At 42.3% G+C, this 17,586-nt stretch overlaps 1 protein-coding gene across 3 annotated transcripts in view; it reads right to left on the bottom strand.

Moving 5' to 3' along the window:
• Col24a1 (collagen type XXIV alpha 1 chain) overlaps positions 1-17,586 on the bottom strand; it is a 257,704-nt gene that overhangs the window by 160,466 nt on the left and 79,652 nt on the right.

Raw genomic sequence — 17,586 nt, 5'->3', positions numbered from 1 at the left:
GGAGAAAAATATGTTGAAGATGTTTGTGTCAAAAGACAGACAGGGCAGTAAACCTAAAGGACTTCCTACCAGGCTGGTTGCCAAGGGTTCTGAGATAGTTAACACAGATTTAGTGACCGTTTTACTGGTCAGTAGGAATCTGTTTTACCTGATATTTATTTCATGCATTTATAAAAGAAAATTCATCTAATGTCTTCAAGCCTTCTCTCCTGAATACTTTATATTTACTAGGAGGAAAAGTCACAGTGGCCTTGAAGTAATAGACTTGTCTTCTAGTTCATGTTGAAACACTGGGTAGCTGACCTCCGTCTCTTACCCACCATTCTCCTCTTCCCCAACGTTCACTACTCGAATGAATATTACCTAGAGCTCCGAGCCGAAGGGTTTTACACCTCACCTTTAAATGCTTCCTTTTCTTCTCTTAAAACTCTGACACCACAAAGCAACTTAACGCAGTGTTTTGTCTTGTTTTATTTTTCTGTCAGACTGTAAACTCCTTGGGTGTACTTCATGTGTTTTCCAGTGTCATACTCCCCAGCAAGTACGACGACATCTGGTTTGTAGCAATTACTTTAAAGAGTTTTGTTGTTGCTGCTGTTGTCGAGTGGCTGACTTATTTCTTTTGAAAAGGAGGACAGCATGTCCTGTGGCTAATTTGCAGAACCTTGGTCCTCATTTACAACCAGTCAGAACACTGGCTGAGAGCACCCTCATGGATACATTCATGAATTGTCCATTTTCCAGATGACCCCAGAACACCTTAGCATACCAGCCATCAAGAAAGCCATCACAAGGGGTAGGGGATTTAGCTCAGTGGTAGAGCGCTTGCCTAGCAACCGCAAGACCCTGGGTTCGGTCCCCAGCTCCGAAAAAAAAGAAAAAAAAAGAAAGCCATCACAAACATTGAAGCTAGAGTAATTAAAAAAGATAACTCAATAAAAAAAAAAGATAACTCTTAAGGTGCTTGGATAGGAGCTCACAAACCAAATATGGAGGGAAAGGATTTTTTCTCATGGGGAGAAAAAGTGGAATAAGCTTAACCACAATAAATATGTATAAATTTTAGGTTCAAACAAGTCAACTTTAATATTATATATATATGCATATATATATATATGTTATATGTACAGGATAAATGGAAGGCAACTCATGAAAAACCAAAGATTAAGCATTCATTTGCCTGTGTTTACATTCTGTACAGCTTTCTTCCAAATAGTAGGTGAGGGCATTCCAGCCTTCCCCAAAGCCTGTAGTAACACCTCACATGCACCCCCACAGACGTGTAAGACATGTGCCTGCAGGCGGAGGAGCATACGACGACTTGTGCTGACTTGCCAAAACAAACCTCAGTCTGGTCAGGACTCTGGCGTGTGACTACAATTTTCAAGAAGAACACAAATCAAGGACCATATAACACCACACCATGAGACTATGATCAGCGCAGACTGTGGGAGAGGCTGTTAGTCAGATGGCTTTGTGCTTCCTCAGCTGAATTATAAGGGGGTGAAGGATGGAGAATGAACTTATACACGGAAAGAAACCCCACGTTTGAAGACAAAAGCAAGACACAAGAAGGGGTTGGGTGGCCACAAGCAGTTCTGCCTTAGCCCTTCCAGCACTTACAGGGAGATATGTCTGAACAGGCTCTTGTGACTGTGGCTTGTTTTTACAATGAAACAGTAACAAAAATCATGCAATTCTAGTTAAACATGGATGTCTGATGTATGTGAACACTTGCATCTTTTGTGACTCCAAATATCAACAGGATACACGAAAATAGATGCAAAGCGCCACAGACGAAGGGAACGGAGCAAAAGTTACCAAAAGAAGTAGAACGTTTCAAAATTAAAAGCTTATTGAAGATCTCTGAAGTACATCTGCACAGTTATTAAAAGGAAAAATTATATGTCCTTCCCACATGGGTTAGCTTAGAAACTTGGCCAATGAACATTTTCAATATTTTAAATATTCATAGCTGGATTACTTCCAAGTAGAGACCCTTTCATTTAAATAATACATTCTAAAGTAGAAAAAAACACAGTTAACTGGGTCACCTGAGTTTTAATGATGATCTGCAGAGAGGAATTTTCCATTTAATGTTTAAATTTACTGCCCAATCTGTAAAGCCAATGATGGTACACTGATATATGTGCCAAGCACTGAAATGTCAGAGAGTTTACATGCTAAAAAGTTACAGTATATTCTTAAGGCCAAGACGTTTTCATTTTAAAAATCACATTGGCAGGCAAAATCTTCAGTAAGTGAAGTAAAAACAAAAATCTGATAAAGAGATGTCCAGAATATTCAATGCTTTATATTTTAAATAACAATGACAAAGAGCTTCTCCCACAAAGAGCCTCACTGTGTCAGTTAAGTCATCATATCACAGTTCTTGAACCTAGGCAGGAGGGGGAGGAGGAAAGGAGGAGGGAGGAGGAGGAAGATGAGAAAGAAGAGAGGAGGGGAGGAGGAGGAAGATGAGAAAGAAGAGAGGAGGGGAGGAGGAGAAGGAGGAAGATGAGAAAGAAGAGAGGAGGGGAGGAGGAGGAAGATGAGAAAGAAGAGAGGAGGGGAGGAGGAGAAGGAGGAAGAGGAGGAGGAAGAGGAAGAGGAGGAGGAAGAGGAAGAGGAGGAGGAAGAGGAGGAGGAAGAGGAGGAGGAAGAGGAGGAGGAGGAGGAAGAGGAGGAGGAAGAGGAAGAGGAGGAAGAAGAAGAGGAGGAGGAAGAGGAGGAGGAAGAGGAAGAGGAGGAAGAAGAAGAGGAGGAGGAGGAGGAGGAGGAGAAGGAGGAGGAGGAAGAGAAAAGCCTGACTTCTGGTGCTTTCTTAACAGAAAGTCAGATCACAATTTGTTACTGAGAAGCAGAAAAATGAGGTAGCTTTAAAAATAATAAGTGCAAATGTGTCTTCTATTCAGAGCCTTCACATCTGTTTGCTGTACAGAGAGTGATTCAGTGTTCTCTCCAGTAAAAACAGAGTTTTATTATTCTCTAATCACTAAAGGCTGGAGACTAATTCACATGCATTTTTATAACAAAACCTGGGAACCAAGGCACTAGCAGATTGCATTTGGTTCCTAGGAAATCATAAAAGTGAAATACTGCCTTCTTACTTAGTGGTAGCCAAAAGCTCAAAAAACTAGTTTCCTAAGAAGGTAAATATATGGTATTTTATGGCACACGTTGGTATTTTGAGTAGCTTTCCAATGAGACTAATATATTTCAGTTTTTAACGGAGATCTATATTTCATCCAACTAAAATTGCAAATGGGTAAACAACAAACAAAAAGGTAAATATAATGGCTGAATTAATGAAAATCAGTTGCAAGATGGAGCAAACTGCATGAACCACGAGTGTCGTATACTACGTGAAAAGGCCAGACTATGAGTCATTTATACAAATACTTTGGAAAATGTGAATTAATGTAGAATAACGAAAAATGTTTCAGAGACTTCCTATGGAGGAAAGGGGCAAGAATAATAGAAGAAAAAGATAAAAAATTAAAAATTATAAAGATGCAATTCCTGGCTTTGATAGCTATATCTGTTGTTTTGACTTAATAATGATATGACAAATTATTCATAAGTAAAAATATTCAGTTTAATACTTTAATTTTTGCCACATATCAATTATATAATTTAATAAGTTTTTTTGTTGTTATTTAATAAATTGGTATTGGGTACTGTGATAGATGACATTCATAATTAATTTCATAAGATCTAGAATCACCCAGGAGACACCAAGTACACCTGTGAGGGATATTTAAGTTAGCCTCTGGGCATGACTATGAAGGATTGTCTTAATTAGGTTAACTGAGGTGGAGAGAACCACTTACACGGTAGGCAACACCATTCCCTAGGCTTGCACACTGTGGGCAACACCATTCCCTAGGCTTGCACACTGTGGGCGACACCATTCCATAGGCTTGCACACTGTGGGAGACACCATTCCATAGGCTTGCATAAAGAGGAGGAAGCTAGCTAAGCACAAAGATTTTCTGCCTCTGCAGATGCAATGCGGCCATCAGCTTCTGCTGCCAGGGCTTCTCTGCCATGATGCCCTGTATTCTTGAACTGGGAGCCCAAATAATCCTTTCTCTCTTAAGTTTCTTTACTATCAGTATTTATCATAGCAACAGGAAAAGTAACCAACACAGGCATGCTAGATAGCTATTTTCTGTGGTAGGCAACTGTGTGTGATGATCTTTAGAAAAGGAGGCAGAATTCACTCTCTGAATTAGTCCTTGGACAAATCAACAGACTTTAGATTTGGATTATGTTTTAGGTCAGTAGCATGTTTGATAATACGAGCTTGAAAATGAAGTCTGTGTTTTGGATCACCTGGGATGTTCTGATATGTTTTTTGTAGTAGCTTTAAATATTATAAATTGTTCTAGATGATAGTTGGGCTACTTAATGGTCACTGAAAAATGTTTAATTGTTGAACTTTAAATACATATAACCACAGTATGATTTGGACTGTAGTCTTCCTCTGAGTAGTTTTGAAATCCAAAATTAGTAGAGATGAATGCAGTCTTTTATTTAAAGAAATAGCCACAAAATACAATTGGTAAAAGCACCATGTAGATTATGAATTTGTACATGGAAGTTAGGGAAAGCCTAGTCTATTATTTGGTATAGAATGCATTAATTAAATGAAATGTTTAATAGCCTGAACTGACGGCCAAATTAAAAATGAACCCTCTTTTGTGTGTTGGTGTAAATGCATGGTTATGCACTTGTCTGTGGGTAGCGGACGTCTTTGCAAGTCCTTCCTCAGGTGCCTTCTGCCTTGTTTTCCTTTGAGACAGGATTTCTTACTGGCCTGGAGCTTGTAAAGTAAGCTAGGTGGGCTGACTGAAGTGCCTTATCAGCTACAACCACACTAACTACAGCCCCACTAATTCTATTCTAGATAGTTGTGTTGTTACAGAGTTTCAAAAGTCATCCCTCATCTAAAAATAAATGCAAAAAGAAAAACTTAGCACAGTGTGGATGGAAAGGATTGCAGTTTTACCTATTCAAGCAAGAAAGAGAACACCTTGCAGGGGAGTGGGTTCTATGAGGACGGATTTGAGACCCAGGCTCCAGCCATAGGATTTTGTTCCTTGTGCCTTTTAGGAAAGAGGCACCATGCCAGCAATATGGCGAGTCCAAGAAGGAAAGCAATATTATTAAAAGGAAGAATAAGTTTGACTTTTTCTGAATGAGAATAAGCCTCCCAAAAGAGTTAACCGCCAACAAAAATATTTGAAAGGGCAAGAGTAATAAAGTTGTTTTCCCAGTAAACTATAGGAACCAAACTCAAACACAGAGCAGGGAGCTACTGCTGATCAAGGAGCTTCCCTATCTTCGGTGAAAGTCACATGCAGAAAACGCGAGCTTCTGCCAAGAGAAACGCGGTGTGAAGACCCCATTGAGAGCACTGGTTCCCTTTCATCCCCTCCTTGCTGTTTAAGAGCAAAAAATAGCACCTCCAAACCCAGATTGATCTCATTATGATATTTTTGAAAAGTTTTGCAACCGATCACTCCTCTCCATAGATTTTCCCTTTGAGCAATCCCATGTATTTGAGCAGAAAGCACACCACAGCTGACTCCCGTATGTTTGGCATCAGGAATGCCAGGCAGAGAGAGTCCTCAAACAAGAGATGATGCAAGTCCTTATGATGCAACACGTTCCCCGGATCCACATAGCGTTCACGCATCTCTGATACCACTCTTAAAGGCACCAAAAGGATCAGACAGGAGGTCCACCCTGCAAAGCTAGACCAAACTTACAGTTTTAAAACAGACTATTCTGTTATTTGATATTCAGGCTTCAACAATCCATAGTGACAAAAAGCAGTTAGAGCATAGTACGCTGTTGGGGTGGGAGGGGGAGGACAGACAAGGGCTACAGAGTAAACAAGGACACTGAGAGATCTGGGTTGATTACATCATCGCTCACTTGGCTTTGAGGCTTGCACAGTTTATTCATATGTCAAAACTTAAACTGTAGTTTCTGAAGTACGGTGGTACATGGATCTAACCTCAGCAGTTTAGAGGTAGAGACAGGAAGATGTGAGGTTTGGGGTTGTTCTTAGTTACATTATGGGGTGCGGTGCCAGCCTAGGCTACAGGAGACACTGCACCATGAAAACAAGTTGAATTGTATAACATAAACATATTCCGTTTGTTATATATCAATTATGACTCACTAAAACTGGCAAGGAGACAGCTAGGATTGGACGATTTAGATAATCATGCTCTGTTGGTCCCCAGTGTGTGATTAGAAGACCTTCTGACAAACAAGTTTAAGACTCACTTGAGAACTTCTTCCCATACCAAACTCGGTGAAGTTTGGATTTTGAGTGATTTCACAGGTAACACCAGCATGATCCTTAGTTCATTCATGTATTTAGAAAAATATGTTTTTAGACACTAAATACCTATCATCTACCTGGCCCATTATGGATTCCTCTGGCTGTTTTCATTGATGAATATCAGTTGACTTACCTAACACCATTGAATGTACTAGGCACTGTTCTGGACATTGAGTATTCTCCAGAGGAAAAGTCCTGGATTTGTGCATACAGGTTCTATAGACTTTATCTCAAAGAAAGCCTCCTTTGTGCCTGTATATTTTAGTGGCAGATGGGGTGAGGGTGACCAAGAAGCACATTCACGAGGCTGGAAAGAGCACACAGGTGCCCGAAGTCCACTGTTCTTCTGGATACGGAGTTATGAACCCAGGGCCTACAGCCTAGCATTCTCTCTCAATCAAGCTTATTTCTCTGTTGCATTATACATTCAGGCCTCATAGAGAAGAATATACCTGCTCTGGGTCCTGCAGTCATACAATATACTGCCAACACAATGCCATGTACTCCAGGATGCCTTTCAGAGTCTGCCTTGGGGAGCTCTGGCGGTGTGATCTTTACATCTTGCAGAAGTTTGTTAACATGGGGTTTGTCAGGGTGACTTACAGGCTGTAATCCGACTATGGCCATCTACCAGTGGAAGATCTGTTGGTTGTTCTTCAGTCCATGATGTTGGCTGGCCTTCAGTACATGCTAGAATCCTGAAGAAGTGGGCTCTAGTGCCAATGAATGAGTGGGCACACTAGCAAGAACGAAAACAAGCAGAGGAGGCGAGAGCCACCAGCCTCCTTCTTCCGTGTGCTTTATAGAGGCTGCAGAAGGTGTGGTGCAGCTCGAAGGTGGATCTTCCCACCTCAAAAGATCTGGATTAAAGTGGGTCTTTTCACTTCAAGTGATTTAACTAATTAAAATCCCTCCTAGGTGTGCCCAGTCACTTGGGTTTTAGTTAGTTCTGGACGTGGTCAGATTGACAACTGGGAATAGCTAATGCCAACCAGGAATATCCATCACAGTGGTTACTTTGTATCAGGTCCAACATCACAGTGGTTACTTTGTATCAGGTCTGCCATCACAGGGTTACTTAGTATCAGGGCCGCTATGTTACAATCAAGAGGACATTTCTCTGTTTCAGTAAGATGTGCTTTCATGGAGGGAGATAGATGTACTTTAACCAACTCCACTCCTCCAGCATTTAACACTTAATTGAATGAGGTAATTCATCCTTACTTTTTGCGTCTCTGTACATTATGCAGATGAGGTTCTGAAATCCAGCATTCCAGCATAACTATGTAGAGACTTGGGTAAACTCTGTCTGCTTCACCCCACAATAGACTTAGAGCTCAAGACAATAAAGATTGCTACTTTCTGGCCCGTACTCTGGCTTATGGTTCCCCGTATACTAAGTTTAGTTTCCTAAGCTCTGTAGTCCTCTTCTGTAACACAGCCCACCTCAGGCGCCAGTGTCTGCATCTCTCCTGCCACCCCGTGAGCACATTGCCCCAGTGAATCAGTGCAGACCTTGTGACTGTAGGAAGTGCTGTCAATGACATGACCCACCGTTGGTCTCTGGAGACTCTTGTGTCTTTTACCAGCCTCACTGAGTCATCTGGCTAACTCGTTAGCTTCCAAATAGCATAGAATTTAGCACACTATCTGCTCTGGTGATGAGGGTGTGTACATTGCAGGGACGTGGCCTCTTAGAGAAGGAAGAACGAGGTGCCAGGAGATGAAGCAGGTTCAAACTCAGTCCTCTACACTGCTATTAAACTCAGTTCTCTACACCGTTATCAACGCTCCTCCAGGGAGAAGGCTGTCCTCGCCAACATGCTTAGCTGCCACAGAACTCCTCCTTACCAGCTTCTAAGATGTGTTTCCCTCCACCAGGTATAAAAGAATCGGAATCTGCGACTACTCGTGGCAGAAATCTGTTTGGAAAGCTCACTTGAAAACTGAGACTGTAAGCAAGCCTCTTCCTTTTCAGAAGTAAGAATTACAGTATGAGACCAGACTACATAGCCATTAAATACATTGCCCCCAGTAGCCTAGAATCTAAGGTTGTATTCAATTCAGTGCCCATCGACTTCGCTTCCATGTTTCTTGAAGTGGTCTTGAGACAACAGTTCAACATGTAGCTACATAATCTTTTCCAAACCTCCTAAGTACTGGGGTTGTAGCGTGCTCACCACAGAGAGCTAGAGTGTTCTCCCCCTCTGTCTCTCCGTGTCTCTCCGTGTCTCTCTGTGTCCCTGTGTCTGTGTCTGTCTGTCTGTGTGTCTGTGTGTCTGTGTGTCTGTGTCTGTCTGTCTGTGTGTCTGTGTGTCTGTGTCTGTCTCTGTGTCTGTGTCTCTGTGTCTGTGTCCCTGTGTCTGTGTGTCTGTGTCTGTCTCTCTCTGTGTCTGTGTCTCTGTGTCTGTGTCTCTGTGTCTGTGTCCCTGTGTCTGTGTGTCTGTGTCTGTCTCTCTCTGTGTCTGTGTCTCTGTGTCTGTGTCTGTGTGTCCGTGTCTCTCTCTGTGTGTCTGTATCTGTCTCTCTCTGTCTCTCTCTTCTCTGTCTCTCTGTATCTCTGTCTCTCTCTGTGTCTCTGTGTCTCTGTCTCTGTCTCTCTGTCTCTCTGCCCACCCGCCCCCTCTCCCCTTTTTCATTCTTTTAAACCTTGCCAGAAATCAAGCCCAGGGCATGGACGTGATACATGCCAGACAAGTTCTCGGCCAGTAGACAACTCTGGATACCTCATCCTTTCACGGTCTTAGTTGTCATTATATAAACTACAACAAATGTCTACTTCAGCTAATCAGTCTTAACGACTGTGTGAAAACCTACTATGTGTTATGACCTAGATAACTATGCTTTCCTTATAAGATATACCTGGTGGGTGCAGAACGGTCTTTCTCTCTCCTGGCCTTTACTCACAAACAACCCAACTGAAGTCCAATTCCCATGCTTCTGTTTTCTCTGATGCTAACAATAAGCTATAATAGCCAACTTGCTTATCTCTCACACGAAGCTTTCCATCTTGTGCAGATCTTACTTTTCCCAACTAGAATGTACATTTTTTAAAACTATGGGTGATATGTTAAGAAATTTCCTGCAATTTTTATTTGGTATAGTTAAGGGCATAGCAGAAATTCAATAAATAAAGTTTTATTAGTTGATTTAATCATGTGTACTCCTTTAATACCACTTAAAATACACAGTGTGTGTGTTTGTGTGTGTGTGTGTCTGTGTCTGTGTGTGTCTGTGTGTGTGTGTGAATGTGTGTGTGTCTCTATATCTGTGTCTGTGTCTCTGAGTGTGTTTGTGTGTGTGTGTGTCTGTGTGTATCTGTGTGTGTGTCTCTATGTCTGTGTCTGTGTGTGTGTCTGTGTGTGTGTGAGTGTGTGTGTGTCTGTATGTGTCTGTGTGTATCCGTGTGTGTGTAAGTGTGTGTGTGTGTCTGTATGTGTGTGTGTGTGTGTGTGTGTTGGGTATGAACATGTGAGGAAGTGCTCATAGATGGTGGAGGAGGGTGTCAGATCCTCTGGAACTGGAATGACAGAGGTTGGATTGTAAGCTGCCAGATGTAGGTCATGGGCACTGAACATGGGTCTTCTGCAAGAGCAGTACCCAGTCCTAACCATACGCTATCTCTCCAGCTTCTGTTAGCAACTTGTAAAGTGACAATTAAAGAAAAAAAATTCCTAATCAACTCCAACTCATAAAAGATATCAAGGATGTAACTGAATTAGGTGAAAGGAACCTGTTAACACTAACACAATCATCTGACAAAGGCTGGTGCTGGCTTATTCTAGTTGAGTCTACCAAAACGTTAAAAATAAACATTCACTAGGATGCCTTCATTTGACATGAACAAACTCTCCAAGCTCTTCCTTTTCTCTAGTGAGACCACCCGGAAAGACAAGACTAACTAGCCACTCCTGGCGTTTCTGTGATTAGTGCTGTTGACTCACTTTTGTGATAAACAGCTGGCCCAGTTTACTAAACTCTGCAACCCAAACTCAAATACTTGGCAAAAGCAGCTGCCCAGGGGAGTTAACAGCTGAATCAACAAAACCCATCACTATCCTGCTACCATATTAGAAGTCTGTGTGGGATCTCTGCTCAAAGCCGACACTACCATGCCTAGAGAAACTGCAAAATGTTCTAAATATCAATTACATGTTTTATTATAAGCAGAAAAAATATTTTAGAAAGAACAGTTTACATTAACGCAAATGATCTTTTTTCCTGAGACACCTTTAATACCACTCTGTGAAGAACAAAAAAGCAAAATACCCACCTCATTATTACAGCAATTTCATAACTTGACGGAATAAGTAAAACATACAGAACAGATATGTTTGACGTGCCTAAGGCAATGCTTATCTAGATGACCTCCAGCGAGGGGCAGGTCTAGTCAATGCCTATAGCAAATACCCACATATATGATGGCTTCCACTGCATCCTTGCCCTTCACCCACTCCTGCTAGGACTCAGAGCTTCCTATCTGGAAGGAACTAGCAGGAGCTGTTGGCCAGTCCTCAAGCAGATACCTGATCATATGGTATGATTGACTTCAGGAGTATCGAATTTTCCGATCATCCACAGTGATGCAACACCCACCCCCAGAAGGAATATTGGGTATTGGATAATCATAGACTTTTTGTTACCTTAGTTTCAGGATTCCCCTCAGGGTTGAAATAGAGATGTCTCTGAGGGGAAAATATGTTGCTTTTAAATATCAATCACTCACTACGCAGAGTGAAATATATTTATCTGGTCCTTCACTACACATAGTCTCCAACTGAAGGACCACCCCCTCTCTGTGTGACACACACACACACACACACACACACACAAATAAACATGCAACAACTGTGTGCATACTGAATGGCTAAGAATCTATGGCCAAGAGGCAAAAGGATAGAAAGGAAGGCCAGGAGGCCCAGGAATGAAATATTTTTTTTACCAAAACTACAGTTTTCTCCAAGGAATGAACTGTTCCTAGTCTTCAAGGAATGGCTATTTAATTTTCATTTTATCTCATCTTAAACACAATGCAAGGAGGCTTCTGCCATATTGAATACTAATTTCTAAAGTATGAGTGACTGGAAGATAAGACAGATGCTAATTAACCTTGGAGTCTGGTTGTTAGTGATTGCTCCTCAAAGCTCTACTGGAGATGAACAACAGAATTAGATTATCTGAAGAGAAGTCTGAAAAACGGGGGTCTGGTAGAGCTCTGAGTTTTAAGAATCAACCAATCACACACATTTTCATACTTCAGTTATGTGTATGTAGTGTGTGTGTGTGTGTGTGTGTGTGTTGTGCATGTGTGTGTGCACGTGTGGATACATGTGTTGGATAAGGATGAAAAGGACATCAGAGATCAATGTTGTCATCAAAGATCTGAAAGATGTAGGGGTGGAGGTTGCTGTCAGAACACTTATGTCACCATGGAGTGGCAGGAGTCTACCACAGCCCCTGTTGTAGCCGCTGTGTCAGCGGCAGTGTCATCGTGACAGTAGATTACTAAGACTCCCCAACTCTGCTGTGTAGTTAACTGATTTAGCAAATGTATTCTTTTCCTGTTTAATTACAATAGAGAACTAAAAGTTTGCATTTGTTTGGGTTAGACAATAGTCACGTATAGTTTTTCTGTGTTACCAGATTTCTTTCATAATAATATAGTCTGAAGGGGTGTGGGCTATCAGAATATGCTGCATAGCAACACCCTAAACCACTAAACATAATGTTATACTGAATGGATTAGGAAAGTAAAAGGTGACTACCCCAGGAACAACTTGACAAGAGGCAGCTACACTAGATGGTGAGAACAAACATTGGTAAGCTTCAGGGTCTGGCCTATTCTCTGAGGTTTTCAGAGTCCAGTGGCTATAAATGTCATGGATAATCTTCTATAGGACAAATTAAGTGTAGGATTATTTATTCTGTTATCAATAGGGAGGGTCTCCCACTGTGAGTTCAAAAGTAAAACATTCTTTCTGTAGGAGTACCACTCTCTTCTGTACACTGAATACTGTGAAGACGTCATTTTCAAAGGGAGCCCCGTGAAGCCTTACTGCCTATGCACTCACCCCAGAAGACCCTACAGCATAAAGGGAGTGGAAGACACAGACAGATACCCTCTAGTTTATGACAATCTTCAGCCAAAGGGACATGCTACCTTCAGGAGTCCAGAGGGAAGTCATGCCATCTACAACAGAAAGTCATGTGTCTTGAGGAAATAACTCTTACTGTCAGTAGGTCCTGGCAGAGGAAGAACGCTTAGTCCTGAGGTATTGAGTGAATCCACACCCAGCCTTTCTATGTTCTCTGGGAACTGCCAAGTCATAAATTGAGATGGAAAATTTCATAACCATGACTGAACACAAACAGGTCCAGTGGGCACAAGAAAACCTCATGCAGAGATAACCCAGACATCCAAGTCAACCCTTGGATACTCATCATATCTTCTCTCCTGGCTTTTATACAAGGCAGTACAGGTTGCTATGGAAAGGCAGGACCTATGTGCCCAGGCAGAGCAGGAGGAAAAGGCTGAGCATGATCTGGGGTGTCTCTGCTTTGTGGTTGTTAGCAGGAGATGGGCGGAAGCTGCATAGCTAGATAACCATGGATATCCTGAATCGCAGTCAAGAGGAAAACTTGCTTAATAGATGAATCTGTGAGCGGGATACCAGGTCATTGTATTCCTGGAGAGGCAAGACCTAAACTGAGATGGTAGAGCCATCTGGTCAACGGTCCAGGTAGAAGAGACTTGGAAAGGAAGCAAAGAGGCAACAGCTAAAGTCATAGAAGGGATATGTGGGCCAATGCACAAAGGGTGAAGTATTTTGCATCACATATTAAGGCTCACTAGGAAGTACATGTTAAAGAAGAATGACTAAAAACCAAGTATGCACAATGTCTGATCCAACTGACATTAGCTAGCCTTTCTTTATTGGCAGCCTTCAGACCAGATTGCATAGCATGGGAGTAAAATAGACATGGTGACAAAGACATGGGCTATGCGTTGGTCTGAAAGATGGACTGCCACTTGCTGAGCCTGACAACAGTTACTGATGGTGATGCTAGTGCAAACTGACAGCAAAAGAGATAAACCCATTCGCCAATATGGCTTCGTTCCCTCAGGAAGCCAGCTAGCCACTTACTGACTCCATCCCTTCCCATCTAAGTGTTATCAGTGTCCGCACAGACAATGGGTACCATTTGCTTCTTCTTTGTTTGGAGCTTCTATATAGAATGCCTGATCCATAGCCTTTAGTTTCACAGGCCACAGCCTTCTTCACGTGGTCAGAAGCTGAGCCCAGGATACAATGCCCTGGCCTTCAGTTACTCTGCCACATAGTGGTAGCCTTCCTCACTCAACACTGAAGCAGCCTTTAAGGGTGAAACTGAAGTGCCATGTGGTATACTCATTAACAACCCTCTATGTGGCACTTGTCCTGGAAAGGGAAGCTATGAGGGGACCAAGAAGTGGGAGGAGGTGTGGTCTTCTTTACTGTAACTCTCAATGATACACTGTAGATCATGTGTCATGTCGCACAGCCCTAGAACCTACAGAGCTGAGGTCATGGCACTCAAATGTGTCTCTCTTGACAGGAAACACCACGAAGTTCCTGGAAAAATCCAAAGTTATGGCTGCCCCTGGGACTCTTTGGGTTTCTTGTGGCCAAATATGAGCAAATAGAAAGGAAAGTCATTCTACAAGCATGCCTCAGAGACTCACAGAAACACGAGCAAGGAGACAGCTTTTACACAACGAGGCAGGCAGGAATACAGGAGAGCACAGATGAGAATGTAGATGAGAATGATATTTTAGGTTATAGCACCAAGCATAAAGAGGAGAGCGGAGGACAGAGGGAGAACAAGTTGTGGTCCATGGACGCAGTAAAGGAACAGCGAGCTTCTATAGGTGAGAATTTACATCTGACAAAAATATTTTCTAATCTCACACATATTAAACGTTCAAAACAAGTGAACACCCAGTGGGGCAAAAATAAAACAGGAGTAAATTCAGTAACCAGGACGGCAGCTTTGATCAGGGTACAATAGAATGTCAAGCGTGAATCACTGGGGGAAGAAGCCTATCGAAAAAGGCTCCCTACTGTAAAACAACTCCATGACATGATGCCCAAATGACAGAGGCCATCCAGCTGCTATGGTTTCCAGCATGCATAGGAAGACTAGAGATAGGGGCAAAGTCAATGGCACTATTTGCAATTCTACACTGATGCCTCTGTTTAACCTCTGAAGACGTTCAGTATTGAGTGTTATAACATGGTCAACAATATGCATGTATATGTCATCAAATGTGGTGCTTATTCCCAATTTTTAAAAATTTTAAAAAGGGAATTGATAAATTTTTAAAATGTAGTCTCTCTGTCTCTCTCTTTCTGCATTTACATCAGGAGAAATCACCACCTTGCCAGGGAACTTAGGGACCACGTGAGGATGTGCTTCCAACTCTGATAGTGTATCAGCTTCATCAGGGTGAGATTCACCCTAAGAATAGAGTCAGAGGCATAAGAAACACCGAAGAAGAACTCAAATAATGTGGGTTCAGAAATCACGCGAGGGCACAGCTGCAAAGCCCAAGGAAAACACGCTAAAGCTGACTCAGAAGAAAAGAGTTTGGTCTAAAACTGTAAAATTACCCTGGGAAATCGATGATCTCTACGTGCACGGGCAAATCCCTACCAGCAAACGTAAAGGTGGAGAAAACTCCACTACAAATTGCAACAAAAATATAAAATTGGTGCCTGCCTTCAATCCCAGCACTTGAAAGACAAAAGCAGGTGGATCTTAGAGTTCAAGGCCAGCCTGATGCACAGGGTTCCAGGACAGCCAGGGCTACACAGAAAAATATTGTCTTGAAAAACTGGATAGATAAATAAATAAATAAATAAATAAATAAATAAATAAATAAATAGGAACAAATTTACAAAGAACTATGCAAAAGTATCATGTGGGAAAATTGTAAATATTTCTCAAAAAAAAATAGAAGAGGTGGTTTGGGCGAATGAAAGACAGGCATTGTTCTCAGAGAGGATGACTCACTAGTCTGATCACATCAGCACCCTCTTAATCTATCAGCACAGACTCCAGCCAATAAAAACAACAATGGTATTTCTAATGAAGCTAGATAAGACGGATGCTAAACTTTACACGGAAAAACACTGAAATGAGAGGCTAAGGGAACTCGCAGCCATTAGAACGTGCCGCAGAGCTTATGCTGTTCACGAGCACGGAGCTCTGTGGGTAACAATGCTAGAACAGCACAGCTCACTGCACATAAGCAAATTAACCCTGTTCTCCCTGTTACTCTGGGCTATATCTTATGGGGTAGAGCTGGGAAAGGCTGGCCTCCGCCGTGCCGTGTCTGCTACACACATGAGCCCACAGTAGCTGTGCTCTACACAGTCTCAAGGTGGTTGAAAATTTCAGCATTGAGGAAGGAGGGGGATCTTTCACTCCCACTTTAGCTGAGAGGCCAGTGGCAGGTGATGACTGCTAAGGGACAGGAAAGTCACTTTTCTTTGGGGGAAGGTGTCCAGTGGTAAGTTTCTCATGCCCTATGGAGTGACCCCACACACATGGGCATATGGTGTAGTTGGACTCAGCAGGCTAAAACTGACAGATAGATAGATAGATAGATAGATAGATAGATAGATAGATAGATAGATAGATAGATAGATAGATAGATAGACAGACAGAGACAAAGAGTGAGAGCAAGAGCCAGAGAAAGACAGAGACGCAAGAGTGAGAGTGAGAGAAAGCGAGAGCAAGAGAGAGAGATCGAAAAAGAGTAAGAGAGAGAGAGAGAGAGAGAGAGAGAGAGAGAGAGAGAGAGAGAGAGAGAGGTGAGAGCAGGTCATGACGTTGGGAGGCAGATGGGAAATATGTTTAGTGGTAGGGAGGGAGTGTATACAGGTATGAAGGTTTCAAAAACATGTTTTAAGAGGAGTTTTAAAATAATAAAACCTGGGAGCAACTGGGGAGATGGCTCAAAGGTCAAGAGCACTTGAGGAGGTTAAGAGCCCAGAAGACAGGAGTTTGAGTCCAGCACCCAAGCCGCTGAGCCACAACCATCTGTAACTCCAGCTCCTGGGAATCTGACACTTTCTACTGGTGTCCAAGTGCACTCACATCTCCTGCATGTGCACACACAGTAAATTAAAAAAATCTTAAAAATTAACAAATAGAAACCAATCCGAAGGTGTCTAGTCAATGTGTTTGTTTCCTCTCAGTCCTAGCTTGGGTTCCTCCACAAATCTAACTACTATAGCTTCCTGCCTTTAGGTCAGATTTACCCAGGCCTCCTAGGTTGTGTTTTCTGTCCTGCTTCTGCTCCAGCTCCTCTCGGATTAAATGGCAACTGGAAGGTTTTCATAGCAGGACTTACTAGTGGCTTTCTTTTGTTACTTTATATTATAAACATCGCAGAACGCTTTTGTTTCTGTGCCACGCTCCACTGCAGTGAGTGTACTAATAATTTTACAAGGTTGCCGAACCACAGGGCCAGACAGTTTCCAGGCAGAGACTTGGGGAACTCTCTGACTTTGCCCAGTGTCTAATGCCTTCCTGGGTCCACAACGGTTTCATCCTGTCGAAACAAAGTTACTTGAGAAGTGAAGAACAGGAAGGTAGAATATGTTCTCTGCCATTACAGTTTTTACCCTTTAAGTGAGCCCTTGGAGGCATGAGCTGCATTGTCTGGTTTCCATCCACACTTGGCTTTTGCCAATCCATCCACACTGCCCTCAGCCCCTCCCTCCCTTCACGGCCCCCTGCTCTCCTGTTACACATGCTTTACAACTCTCTTTTAACTCTTCTTCTTTACCCCAACCTCCACTCAAATCTTTCTTCCTTCTTATTGTCTGGCCTCTAGCTCCCTGCCCTGTCCCCCCATGTACCCATGCATATGAAAATAAAGAGCTAGAACTTGCTTGTGAGAGAAAACGTGTTATTGTCTCTCTGGGTCTGGGATAGTTCAGTTAAGATAATTTTTTCCATTTTCCTACAAATGTCATGATTTCATTTTATGGCTTAATAAAATTCCACTGTGTATGTATGCCACATAAAATGTGGTTATTGTTCCTGGTAATTATCTGCGGGATACCCTAAGTGAACCCACTCAACACTGTGGAGACTGGCCGTAAGCATCTAGATTTTTCCTCCCAGGTTCTTTATGTGATGACGATGTACCGTAAAGGTTGAACAGAAAGTCA

This window comes from Rattus norvegicus, chromosome 2 (assembly GCF_021556685.1).
Source record: "Rattus norvegicus strain SHRSP/BbbUtx chromosome 2, alternate assembly SHRSP_T2T, whole genome shotgun sequence".
Classification (NCBI taxonomy): Eukaryota; Metazoa; Chordata; class Mammalia; order Rodentia; family Muridae; genus Rattus; species Rattus norvegicus.
Note: the sequence above shows the minus strand (reverse complement) of the source record. Positions and strands in the feature narration are given on the sequence as shown.